The following is a 13030-nucleotide window of genomic DNA, read 5'->3' as shown; positions in this document are numbered from 1 at the left end:
CATTCTCTACTGCTGGAAGTTTTGGAGGCTAATGGATATCAGCTAAGTCCCTTTCCAGGAATCACCCTCAGCCAAAGAGAGGCACCTTACCCTATATCACATACCACCTGGAAAAGGAGGGTTGCAGTCTGCATTCAGTGACATGTTAATAGGGATATAGCAGCCCCAATCTTACTGTCTTTATTCTTCTACAGATGCTGATCCCTAGGTCACTCCCTGATCAACTTCCTGCATGCATATCTCTGTCTTATAGCCTACTAGCCAGGGAACTAGACCCAAGACAGTCTCATCCATTATTCAGTTCTGTGAAATCCATTTTGTAAGCCAGGGAGTGGGAGTCACATTATCAGGGAAGACTTGAGAACTGCCCCCCATGACATTTTTCCTACACCCTTGTGAATGGCCCCTTCTGTTGTCTTCTTATGGGCCCACAAGAAGCCACAAGACTATACTCACAAGCCTAGAAAATGCAGACATTCCTAAAAAATCTTGGCACCAAGAGTATCTCTTGGCTTCTTTCCCTCAGGTCTAATATTAGTTGAACAGAGTAATAGAAAAATCCGTAAATCTAACATAATGGCTGGGGAAAAGTGAAAGGCAAATTTTCTAAGTGCAAAAAATGAATGTATATTAGTATTATTATTCAGAAGCTCTGGCAAAAATTAGCAAATTCTGAAATCCATGGTGGTAGTAGAGAAGAATTGGTGACCACATCAATGCTTTGATTCATTGTAGGCCAGAATCCTTCTCCAACATAGTTCTGATGCAAGATATCCAGTATCTTGAAACATTCTAATTTGAGCTTCATAGCTCAGATAACGATTTTGGTTTTTTTAAGCCAGCATTTCCTCTTTGAGGAAGCAGGGGATTCTTCTATGAATTAAATTAAATTAAATTAAACTTTTATAAAATTGGCAAACATGTAGGAGAATAAAACTGGATCCTTATCTCTCACCTTATACAAAAACCAACTCAAGATGGATCAAGGACTTAAATCTAAGACCTGAAACTATAAAAACTTCAGAAGATAACATCAGAAAAACCTTTTTAGACATTGGCTTAGGCGAAGACTTCATGATCAAGAACCCAAAAGCAAATGCAACAAAAATGAAGATAAATAGGTGGGAATTAAACTAAAGAGCTTCTGCACAGCAAAAAGAACAGTCAGCAGACTAAACAGACAACTCACAGAGTGGGATACAGTCTTCAAAATCTATACATCTGACAAATAACTAATATCCAGAATCTACAATGAACTCAAACAAATTAGCAAGAAAAAAAATCTCATCAGAAAGTGAGTGAAGGACATGAATAGATAATTCTCAAAAAAAGACATACAAATGGCCAACAAACATATGAAAAAAATGCTCAACATCACTAATGATCAAGGAAATGCAAATCAAAACCACAATGCAATACAACCTCACTTCTGCAAAAATGGCCATAATCAAAAAATAAAAAAAAATAGATGTTGGTGTGGATGCAGTGAAATGGGAACACTTCTACACTGCTGGTGGGAACATAAACTGGTACAACCACTATGGAAAACAGTGTGGAGATTCCTTAAAGAACTAAAAGTAGAGCTACCATTTTATCCAGCAATCCCACTACTGGGTATCTACCCAGAGGAAAAGAAGCCATTGCACAAAAAAGATACTTGCACACGCATGTTTTAGCAGCAAAATTTGCAATTGCAAAAATATGGAATCAGCCCAAATGTTCATTAATCAATAAGTGGGTAGAGAAATTGTGGTGTGTGTGTGTGTGTGTGTGTGTGTGTATATATATATATATCTGATGTCATGGGGAATTTCAACCCTTACCACCCCCTCCTTCCCTCCCCCTATTTGGAATCTCCAGTGTTTATTGTTCCTGTCTTTGTGTCCCTGTGTACCCAATGTTTAGATCTTACTTATAAGTGAGAACAAATGGTATTTGCTTTTCTGTTTCCACATTAATTCGCTTAGGTTAATAGCCTTCAGCTGCTTCCATGTTGCTGCAAAGGACATGATTTCAATCTTTTTACGGCTGTATAGTATTCCATGGTGTATATGTACTGCATTTTCTTTATCCAGTTCATCTTTGATGGGCCCCTGGGTTGATTCCATGTCTTTGATATTGCGAATAGTGCAGTGAGAAACATACAAATGCAGGTGTCTGTTTGGTAGAAAGATTTATTTTCCTTTGGATATGTACCCGGTAATGGGGTTTCTGGATTGAATGGTAATTGTGTTTTTAGTTCTTTGAGAAATAGCCAAACTGGGAGCAGGATTTCTGACACAGATAAGCTCACTTAGAAGATGTATATATTTGAACTCTGCCAGACCCTACACCAAGCACAGAGATACCAAGGTGAACTGTGGCCTTGCTCTGGAAAGAATACTGCCAAGAACTGTGGCTTCAGAGCTAGGATTGCCCGTCTCTGTGTCCTGAGAGGCTTAGGGACCTTTCTGTTCACAAGACATGGAAAGTACTTTCCACAATGACTCTTGGTGAATCTTTAAAGTTGTAAAGAGCTGAATAAACCCATCAATCTTCCAGCACAATAGTCACTTTAGGACATACCTCTCAGATTGGCCCTTGGATTTTATGTTGGTCTAGCCTGGGAAAGCAGAGGACCTTATGACAGTAGAGGTACAACACTCAAAGCTCTTCCTCTCCCTGTATAATCCAGGACCTTGGATATGAAGAGTCAGCCTGCCTTCCCAGCACGCAAGTTATTGGGTCCTGTGTGGTGCTCTCAGATCCGTTGTGGTGTAATCAGGCAGGCAAGTACTCATGTCTTTATTTCATTTATGTTTTGATTTAAAATTTTAATAAGAAAGAAAAAATACTATCTTATGTAACTGAAAAGTCTGGAGCACCAGCCTGCAGCCAAGACTGGATCCAGGTATCCAAGTGATGTCACTGGGAATTTGCCTCTATCTTTCTCTTGGCTCTGCTTGGCTCTGTGCTGCCTTTGTTCCCAGGCTTTACCCACATGGGGCGAAGATGCTCCCCAGCAGTCCCTGGCTTACATGGTCCATGTGTCTCCAGCTTCCCACTGTCTCCTGTTGCCTCATACACCTTCCTGATTCCTAGTCTTTGGCTCCTTTCGAATAACTATTTATTTCTCATGTCAGATCTCATCATTTATTTTGACCTCATGCTGTAACCCCAATGTCCTTCAGGCTAAGTCAGAGAGGTCTCTGGTTTTCTGTTTAATTTGGTCCACATGTTTTAAGTTGGATAAATGGAATATTAACGATTGTAATTCCTTCTTGCAGGAGAAATTCCACTTTGTTCTCTAACTATGTTTGCTCAATACAGGGTGAAATCCAAATCCTCATATGGCACTATTTGAAGTGAGAATGGAAGGCAGATGGGTGGATTTGAAGATTTGAAAGGGTAGATGGTCTGATACAGGTGCTGCCCTGGTCTTTGCTCTTGCAGTGGTGTGCCCTTTCCTATGCAAAGCCATCATTGTCTGCTGACTGGCAGAGCAGTGGGTCACATTGTGCAGCGATTGGTATTTGTTTAAGAGAAATCTCCCCGACTGACCCAATTCCTGTAATGCATAAAAAAATGACAGAAGTAATACTTTTGTTCTTGTTTCACTTTCATTCATCTTATTTGATCAGGGCTGAGCAAAACTGACATCTCATCAAACTCCAAAGTGTGTTTCAGTGCCAGGTTCATTGGAGGGTGGCATTTAAAACACAGACATTGCAGGAACAAATGTATTTGCCAATCCCGTCCAGCAATGTAAACCTGACCTTTCTCCTGTAGATTTATTGACACGCCTGTTTTGTATCATATTTCATTATTGTGCATGGAAGGATTTAAAGTTCTTCTCTTGGAAAACAACTCAGTTGGGGCCAGGGTGGCCGATATGCCTTCCCTTCATAGAGAGAAAAGAGGAATTCGTTAATCCTGGCAGGATTAGCACAACTCCTCAAAGAGTGTCTTTAATTAAAAAATACCTGCTACCAGCAGTATAGGCCAGGAAGAAATTGCCATTTGGCATGTGGCAGGAGCAGAGGAATTACATCCAAGGTGATTGTCATTTACTTGTTGTGAGGTACATTACAGGTTCCTTCCATCTGGGAAGTGCCCCGCTCCTGCTCATTGCAGAAATCCATCTCTGAGAAATGCTCACTCAGTCTGAGCTATGACACACTCTATGTTAGAAGTCTATCACCTCACCCAGCCAAACAGCTGTAGAAATTATCCATCTATGCATTCGTGAGACAAAATATCTATGCACCTAGAGACTCCCCAGGTACTGTGGATATCATAGTGAACAAGAGAAACAATATCACTGTTTTCAAGGAGCTTCAATCTTGTGATGGTTGATAGTCTGTAAGTTAATAATTAAACAATTTAAATACGACAATTTCAGAAAGTGAGGAGCATTGGTTATTGTGTCTAACAGGGAAAGATAATAGAGAATGGCTGTGGGGTGGTGGAGGTGATGTGTGCACTGACTTCTGAGGTTGCCGGTAGGTATCGAGCTGAGATCTGATTAGGGAGATGGAGCTAGCCATGTAGAAGCTAGACCAGTGACTGTTTCAGGTAGAGCATACCACAAGTGCAAAGGTCCTGAGGTGGAAATATGTTTGGCATTTTTGAGAAACAGAGGGAAAGCTAGTTAGCATGGTAGAAGCTTCAAGAATGAGTAGAGGCAAGCTGTGGAATGAACCCACGAGGTGAACAGGGACAGACCAGATACACCTGCCTTGGGAAATCTAAACTCTGCAATGGGAACTGTAAAGGTTGTTAAGCTGAAGAACCATAGAGGCTCATTTACACTTGCAAATGGTTACTCTGGCTGCAGGGTGGGAATTGAATTGTAGGGGAACGAGTCGGTAATAGCAGAAACCAACTGTATGGCTTTTGGAGCCAGTTCTGCAAGCGATGATAGTGCCTTGACCCCCATCTGATCTATTGAGCCAAAATTTATGTCTGTAGAAATCCGTTCTTCCCTCCCTGCCTCTGACACCATCCATGAAGACAGAGTGAATCTAGCCTTTCCCAACACTTGGTGACAGTGTTTATGATTCCCCATTATCTCCTCTTCTTTGGGCAGAGCAGTTCCATTTCTTCTAACTCTTCTCCACATAACAAAATTTTAAATCTCCCTCATCACCCTTACTACCCGTTCCTGGCTCTGTTCTAGTTGATCCATGTCTCATTAAACATAGAACCCAGCATGCAGCCGCACACCATGTATGGGTGTTGCCATTTTGCTGCCAGTCTCTGCCCCAGGGAAGGTTTCCTTCATCCCACTATTAGCTCATGTGCATCAGGTAGAGTGGGCTCCATTCTTGGCTGAGAAACAGAATGCAAGACCTGAGTCTAAGCCAGTCAGTGCCTTCCATCCCCCACTGTGACTGATCCAATCTGTACCAATGAGAGGGAAAGGGTATCGAGCTGGGAATGCTGGGTTCAGATTGTCATCCTCTGTCACTGAATTTAACTTGAAATATGGAGTCTTAGGAGCTTCAAGCTCTTAAGGATTGTGGAAAGAGAGCTTGTTCAAGAATAGATAACCATTCCAGTAAGTAGAGCTGAGAAATGAAGAAAGAGAGAATGAAGGCATGTCATTTGTACATTGGAATTAAGCAAACTCTAAAGTCCAGTTCTGAATAATTCAATGAATCAATACATTTTCTCTTTTTCTGCTTAAGCCAGTGGGTCAGGTTTTCTGACACTTTCTATCAAAAGAATTCTAGCTGACAGACCAATCAGAGAACAGTGGGGCTATCGCCTCCCTTGAATAGACCATGATACCCCAATCAATGCAGCTGCAAGTCCTCACTGTTGTCAGCAGCTGTGTTGTCTTGTCAGTGCCTATTGTTTGAGCCGATAGCCAATGAGAGCTCACACTTTCCTGTTCAGCCGTTTCCTTCTCAATTTCTCTCTGAGACATCCTCTGAGGGTTTATGTAAAGCCCTTTTATGAATTTAGTATTTATTAGGTCTCCCTCTTGCACTTGACACGTATCCATTTTTGCCTGAGTTGCAAACTCCTGAGAACCCAATACTATGATCCATTTGGGGGTAAACAGCAAAGAGAACCAATAAAACCTAACAAAGCTAAGTCTAATCATTGCCAAAAACACCCATTTGGCTCCCTAATGGGCCAAAGGGGAGGGGGCCGTGATATCTCAGTGCTTTTGCCTTTCACAATCGTTCCTGATGCCTAGAAAGGCTTCCATTAAGCTACACAGCACAGCCATTTTTTAGGGGCCACTGAGACTCATGTCTGTGCTGTAGCTTTTGCAGTTTAAGTGGCTGAAGTCAGAGAGCAGCTCAGAAATGGGCCAACTGCCCTGAGGACAATGGAGCCTGCAAGTCCAGCTCTCAGCCCTGCTGACAAAGTGAAGCATCATGGAAGAAAAAAGGAAACATCTACCTTTTGACCTTAGATAGGGCTTAGGATATAGACAGGGATGGTGCTAGCAACTGGCTAGCTGGCTTACAGTACCCTAAGATGAAGGGCCAGAAGGGCCTTTTAGGGGCTGCTAGTCCTGTTAGGGAAACTGAGGCCTAAAGAGGGCCAGACATTTTCCCCGGGGCACTCAGCAAAGTTAGTTCCTGAATGACTCTGGGCAGAGTCAAGGTCTTCTGTTACTTCAGCCACTGTTCTTCCCAATGGACAGGGCAGGGTAGCGGAGTGGCTAACAGCAGCAGAAATGGCTACTTGTTATATAGAACACTGGATCCTCTCTCTGGCTTCCTGGGACAGGTGAGTTGGGCCATTCTGTGGATGAGGAGGCTCCACATTCACATAAAGGACCCTGGAGACAAAAGCCCTAGAGATGAGATGGGTAGGGGCAAGTGGCTTCTGGCTCAGGAGATCAACATTCTAAACCTGACCCGATCAGTCACTGGGCAGTGCAGAGCAAATCACATCCATTTCGAGCCTCACTTTATTCATCTGCAAAATTGCATAAATAATAGCTAACTCTTACATGTCAGATGCTGCCTTATTGCTTTATATTATAAACTTCATGAATCCTGATAATAATTTTGTGAGGTATTTGCTGTTATCTCCAATCTAAAGATGAGGAAAGTGAAGCGCAGGCAAATTAAGTAATTGGGTCAAAATGATTCAAATCAAACCCAAGCAGTCTGGCTCCAGAATCCACTCTTAACCTCTATGGTAACTGCCAAATAATAATAATTAATAGTAAAATAAGATTGGTAAATAATAAAATATAAATAATAACAATAAAGCAATGCATCTCCCACAAGCTTCTTTTGACGAGTCAATGAAAAGACCTGAGTGTATTATTATGGCTTTTACTTTCTGTATTCCGATGCTTTGACATCTGAGGCTGACCCTGAGACTACCCCTCCCAGGGTTAGCCAATTCCTAGAGACTGCAAGCAGTTCACCTGAGGGTGTGCTCTTTATATACAAACCAACCAACCCAGAATCCACACCTGCAATCACCTCCTTTATGGGGCTCTCACACTCCGGGTCAGTATCCTTCTGCCTTAATCATCCCACAGTCCTGTGCTCCAGAGCCTGCTGAAATTATTTAAACTAGCCAATCCTAAACCTGCCCACCCCGTTTTGCCACTTCCTTCCAGTGGAAACCACAATCAAGGCTGTTGCTGCCATTCCTTACTGCCTCTGCCTCTTGACCCACCCTGGTGTCTCCCTGTGTGGCCCTTGTGCTATGGCATGCCCTCTCCTCTTGGGAACGGTGAATAACAAGCTGTCTCTTTAGTGGCAGTTGTCTCCCGATTTGCTTGCCTTGTTACCTTTTCGCACAAATAGTGCTACAAATGTAAGTTATTATCCGTTTACCCTACCCACAGGGGACAGAAATGATCAAACGCTCAAACGCTTACCAACTTTGTACTCAGTATTTTACATATACAATTTAATTTAATCATCACTACTGCTACTATTAAAACTAGGAGGGTTTTTAAAATTTAGATTCAGGGATACACATGCAGGTTTACTACGTGGGTATATTGTGTGATGCTGAGGTTTGGTCTTATATTGATTCCATCACCCAAATAGTGAACATAGTACCCTACAGGCAGTTTTCCAACCCTTGCCTCCCTTACTCCTTCCTTTCAGAGTGCCCAGTGTCTATCATTCTCATCTTTATGTCCATGTGCACCTAAAGTTTTGTCCCTACTTGTAAGCAAAACATGCAGCATTTGGTTTTCTATTCCTGTGTTAATTTACTTAAAATTATGACTGCTAGCTGCATTCATGTTGCTGCAAAGGATATATTCTTTTGTATGGCTGTGTAGTATTCCAAGGTGTATATGAACACTACAGTGTACATGGTGTATATGTAATGAGGATGTACTACATTTCATTATCCAGTCCACTGTTGATAGGCATGTAGGTTGATTGCATACCTTTACTATTGTGAATAGTACTGCAGTGAACATATGAGTGCAGGTGTCTTTTTGGTATCCAGTAAAGGGATTGCTGGGTCAAATGGTAGTTCTCTTTTTAGTCCTTTGAGAAATCTCCAAACTGCTTTCTACAGGGTCTGAACTAATTTACATTCTCACCAACAGTGTATAAACATTCCATTTTCTCCACAACCTCATCAATATGTTATTTTTTTGACTTTTTAATAGAAGCCATTCCGACTGGTGTGAGATGGTGTCTCATGGTTTTGATTTGCATTTCTCTGATGATCAGTGATATTGAGCTTTTTTTCATATGTTTATTGGCTGTTTGTATGTCTTCTTTTGAGAAGTGTTTGTTCATGTACTTTGCCCACTGTTTAATAGAGTTATTTGTGTTTTATTTCTTGTCGAGTTGTGTAAGTTCCTTGTAGATTCTGGATATTAGTTCTTGTTGGATGCATAGTTTTCAAATATTTTTCTTAAAACTAGGAGTTATTATTCCTACTTTACAGATAGGAAAACTGAGATTCAAGAGATATAAGCAGTTTTGTTGAGTCACTAAGTTTGCAGAGGGCAGTTTCCAAGTCTGACTCTTGGTTTTTCTGATCTTAAAGCTTCTCTTCTCTGCTCCACCCAAGAGCAGAGGACATTATGAAGTTTATTCTAGAAGGAATGAGAAAACAAATAGGTTTCAATAGCAAAGTCTCTGCTCTTTTCCTGCCTGTTTGCCTCCCTTTCTGGTGTGTCTTAGGAAGATTTTTCTCCCTAAAGAGTTTCTTTGCCTTATATGAATGAGACTTTGCCTCTTCATTTATTAATTCCTTCTCCAGCTCATTCTCAAGATAGTGGGGAAAGCCTGGCTTTTAAATAACACATGCTTTAATTTCACCTTGACCTGGATCAATATTTCCACTTGTTCAAAACTGGCAACTTGTCCTCTACTGCCATCCCTAGGGCCATTTATCCTGCCTCTCGCTGCAATTCCCTTAGCTAAGACAGCTCGTTAGGCTCAGCTCATACTCCCAGGCCAGCGACTGGCAATTAGTGTGGCATTCCCACATTCCATCTCCCCATGATATGTAACTCCAGTATGATAGACAATTCCTTTGGTGTGATCAAATATCCAAAGAGTGGGCATTCAGATGGAGGAAGGCAGTCTTGTTTCTATTTTCCTGCAAGGTGGGTCTCAGACAATGCAGATAGTATCAAGGAGGCAGGTACTGACTCAGTATGAGAAAGAGCTAGCTAAGAGTTAAGCTGGGAATTTTGAAGTTGGATTCTGTATTTACCATATTATGTATTTATATTATGTAATGCTATTTTATGTATTTATCAAAGTTTCCATGAGAAAAGTTCAACCTCTTGTATAGTCCTTTTACTCTATGTTCAAAGAATAGAAAACATAGATTCTTAGTTTCCTGGAATTGCAGGGTTAAGGATTATCATAGAAATCCAACTTCCTGCCCACCCCCCAGCCCCCACTGACATGACTCAAGAGTTGGTGTTCTGCTGGAGCAGTCCCTGTGATGAGGAACTCCCACCTCCCAGCCTTTTCTGAAAGGCAGGTCCATTTCCACTCTTTTGTTACACTTCTCGAGTGGGGTGACTTTGGGGTAATGCGTGAGCTGTGTCTTTAGAGCCCTCTGTCTGGTCTCACATTTGATGAGAACCCTTAGGAGTTAACACACTTGAGGAGGCAGCATGTGCTACCACTTAGCAGAAGTGGGATGAAGGCTTATCCTGGAGTAGGGCAAGAAAGGGCTATTATTTAGAGGTGCCCAAATAATCTCCACCTGTACAGTAGAAGCATAGTATATAGCACACAGAAGGTGACTGTCATGGACATTGGTGTTTTTGCCTGCTCTCTGTCCTCTCTGTGGTCTTAGCAGCTGTCTCTTGCTCTTGGGAACCACTTTCAATGCTGTGATTTTAGTAGGGTTTATGCCACCCCTGACCCCCAAACCCCCAGTACGAGCACTGACAAATTGGACTATTGCAGTTTCTTTGGGTGGGCACAGGAATGATTCAAGGCAATGAAGATCAGCCCTGGGATTTCGAAATAAATAATTGGGAAAGAGGTGCCCTTTCCTCTGGGGAAGTCCAGCTGGTAGGAAATGGGCATGGGGTTGCTGGTGGCCCTATTTGTACCACATGGGCATAGCTTGCCTGAGAATAGGAAGCCAGTGAAGAGGAAGAGCAGAGAGGAGATGGAAGACAATCCTCTTGTTGGCCTAGTTTAGACACCCAGATCTAGTTGAGCCTCAAATTAGATGCTCTGCATGACTCTCAGTTGTGTGAGCCATCACTGTATCTTTTAGTCATGAGCCAGTTTGAATTGGATTTTGTCCGTTGGACCCAAAATAGTCTGCACTAATTCACTGCAAGTCCCCCTCTGAGCTGCACAAGGTAGACCCTCTGCTGTAGCCACACTGGCCCTGGTTTTCCTTTGTTAGTTGTCCCAGTCTTGTCTCTTGAAGCTACCTTTATTAGGAATGTTCTCCCCCACTCCTATGTTGCCTGGGTGACTTCTGTTCACTCTCTGGATCTCAGCTCAGACATCATGTCCACCAGACCAAGGCAGGCAGGCCCTTCTGTGACACATTCTACACACCCTTGAGCTTTATTTACTTCAGAGCATGTAGCCGTTTGTAATAATGTATTTATTTTGGTAATGTTCTAGTTGTCCTCTTTCCCCACTAGATTGGCAGTCCCACGAGGGAAGAGATTCTGTTTTGTTCCTCAGCAGATCCCCAATACCTGGCATAGTGCCGGACACACAGTGGTGGCTCAGTGAGTCTTTGATGAATAACTGTATATGGGAAATAAGTATTGTACCTCTCTGTGGACTCCCCACAGTAATGAGAGGCATGAGACACATTGGAGTGGGGCCAGGGGAGACAAGACAGTGGTGCCTCATCTTGGGGGAGTGGGACTGCTGCCATCAAATACCCAAGTGGTGGGCCTTTGGATGGAGGGAGGCAGTCTCTCTGTGTGTGAATTTATGGGCTACATGTGCAATTTTGTTACATGCATAGATTGCGTAGTGGTGAAGTCAGGGCTTTTAGGTATCCATCACCCGAATAGCCTACATTGTACCCATTCAGTTATTTCTCATCCTCTAACTCCCTCCTACCCACTTACCCTTTCAAGTCTTCACTGTCTAACATTTTATTCTCTACTTCCATGTGTACACATTATTTAGCTCCCACCTGTAAGTGAGAACACGCAATATTTATCTTTCTGTGTCTGACTGTTTCATTTAATAATAGTCTCCAGTTCCATCCATGTCACTGCAAAATAAATGATTTTATTCTTTTTATGGCTGAATAGTATTCCATGGTATATGTATACCACATTTTTAATCCAATCATTTGTTGATGGACACTTAGGTTGATTTCGTATCTTTGCTATTGTGAATAGTACTGAGATAAATATATGAGTGCAGTTACCTTTTTTTTTTTTAAATTTATTTATTATTATTATACCTTAAGTTGTAGGGTACATGTGCATAACGTGCAGGTATGGGTGCAGTTACCTTTTTTATACAATAATTTCTTTTTCCTTAGATATCCATAGTGGGATTGCCAAATCTGATAGTAGTTTTTTGTTGCTGCTTTTTTTTTTAAGTTCTTTGAGAAATCTCCATACTGTTTTCCATAGAGATTGAACTAATTTGCATTTCCACCAGCAGTGTATGTGTGTTCCCTCTTCTCCACATGTTTGCCAACATCTGATATTTTTTGTCTTTTTAATAATAGCTGTTCTGACTGGTGTAAATCTTGTTTCTCTTTGCTGCAGGGCGGGCCTCTGACAATGCGGAGAGCATGAAGAAGGCAGGAAGTGTCTCAGAAGGAGAACAGACTTAGAGCCAAGCTGTGAATTTTGAAAGTGGATTCTGTAATATTTTATGTATTTATTAAAGTTTCCATAAGGAAATTTTGACTAGTTGTTTGGTCCTTTTGCTTTTTGTGCAAATCCTAGAATCACAAATGTAGATTCTTAGTTTCATAGAATTGCAGGATTAAGGATTGTCACAAAGACCCACCTTTCTGCCCTCTTCCTCCATATGCCATGACTCAAGAGGCAATGTTCTGCTGGAGCCATCCCCGTGATGACGAACTCCCACCTGCCAGCCTTGTCTGAAGTACGGATTTCATTCCACCCTTGCCTTATGCTTCTTGAGTGGTTGCCTTTTCAGTAATGTTTGAACTCTGTGTCTTCAGAGCCCTGTGGCTGGTCTCTGCATGGTCAACGAGCCACAGGGTTATAGCTTATATTGCTCTGAAATAGGATTTTTGATGAGATGTTGTTGCTAATAAAGATGGACCTGCTGGCAAAACCAGCTAATATCTTGGCTTCCACCGGGCCCTCACTACCTCCACACAGATGACTCCGATGAGATAAATTACTTTTCCACCAATAGAAACATGACCGCAATCAATATAGCTAGTAAATAACACGATTCTCAGAAGAAAAGAAAATACCAATTTTAAATACATTTATATCGACATGAAGCCAGGTTGGTCAAGGTGTGTGTGAGTGCAGGCACCCATGCCTGTGGCCCTTGGGAAAGGTACTCGAGCTGAGCATTGGCCAATGCCCTGGCGTGGCTGAGGACTCACCCTCTCCTCCGCCCTAGACGTAGGCCCTGGGGAAGCAGAG

At 42.1% G+C, this 13030-nt stretch overlaps 1 long non-coding RNA gene across 4 annotated transcripts in view; it reads left to right on the top strand.

Annotated features, from left to right (window-relative positions):
- LOC105492239 (uncharacterized) overlaps nt 1–12298 on the top strand; it is a 33547-nt gene extending 21249 nt beyond the window's left edge. For all 4 annotated transcript variants that reach the window (XR_003020542.2, XR_011616428.1, XR_003020538.2 and 1 more), the window contains 2 exons: nt 2675–2768; nt 12167–12298. This is a non-coding gene — a long non-coding RNA (uncharacterized lncRNA). The remainder of the gene's footprint in view (nt 1–2674; nt 2769–12166) is intronic.
- Nucleotides 12299–13030: the final 732 nt, after the last annotated feature.

The sequence above is a fragment of the Macaca nemestrina genome, chromosome 18 (assembly GCF_043159975.1).
Source record: "Macaca nemestrina isolate mMacNem1 chromosome 18, mMacNem.hap1, whole genome shotgun sequence".
Taxonomy (NCBI): domain Eukaryota; kingdom Metazoa; phylum Chordata; class Mammalia; order Primates; family Cercopithecidae; genus Macaca; species Macaca nemestrina.
Note: the sequence above shows the minus strand (reverse complement) of the source record. Positions and strands in the feature narration are given on the sequence as shown.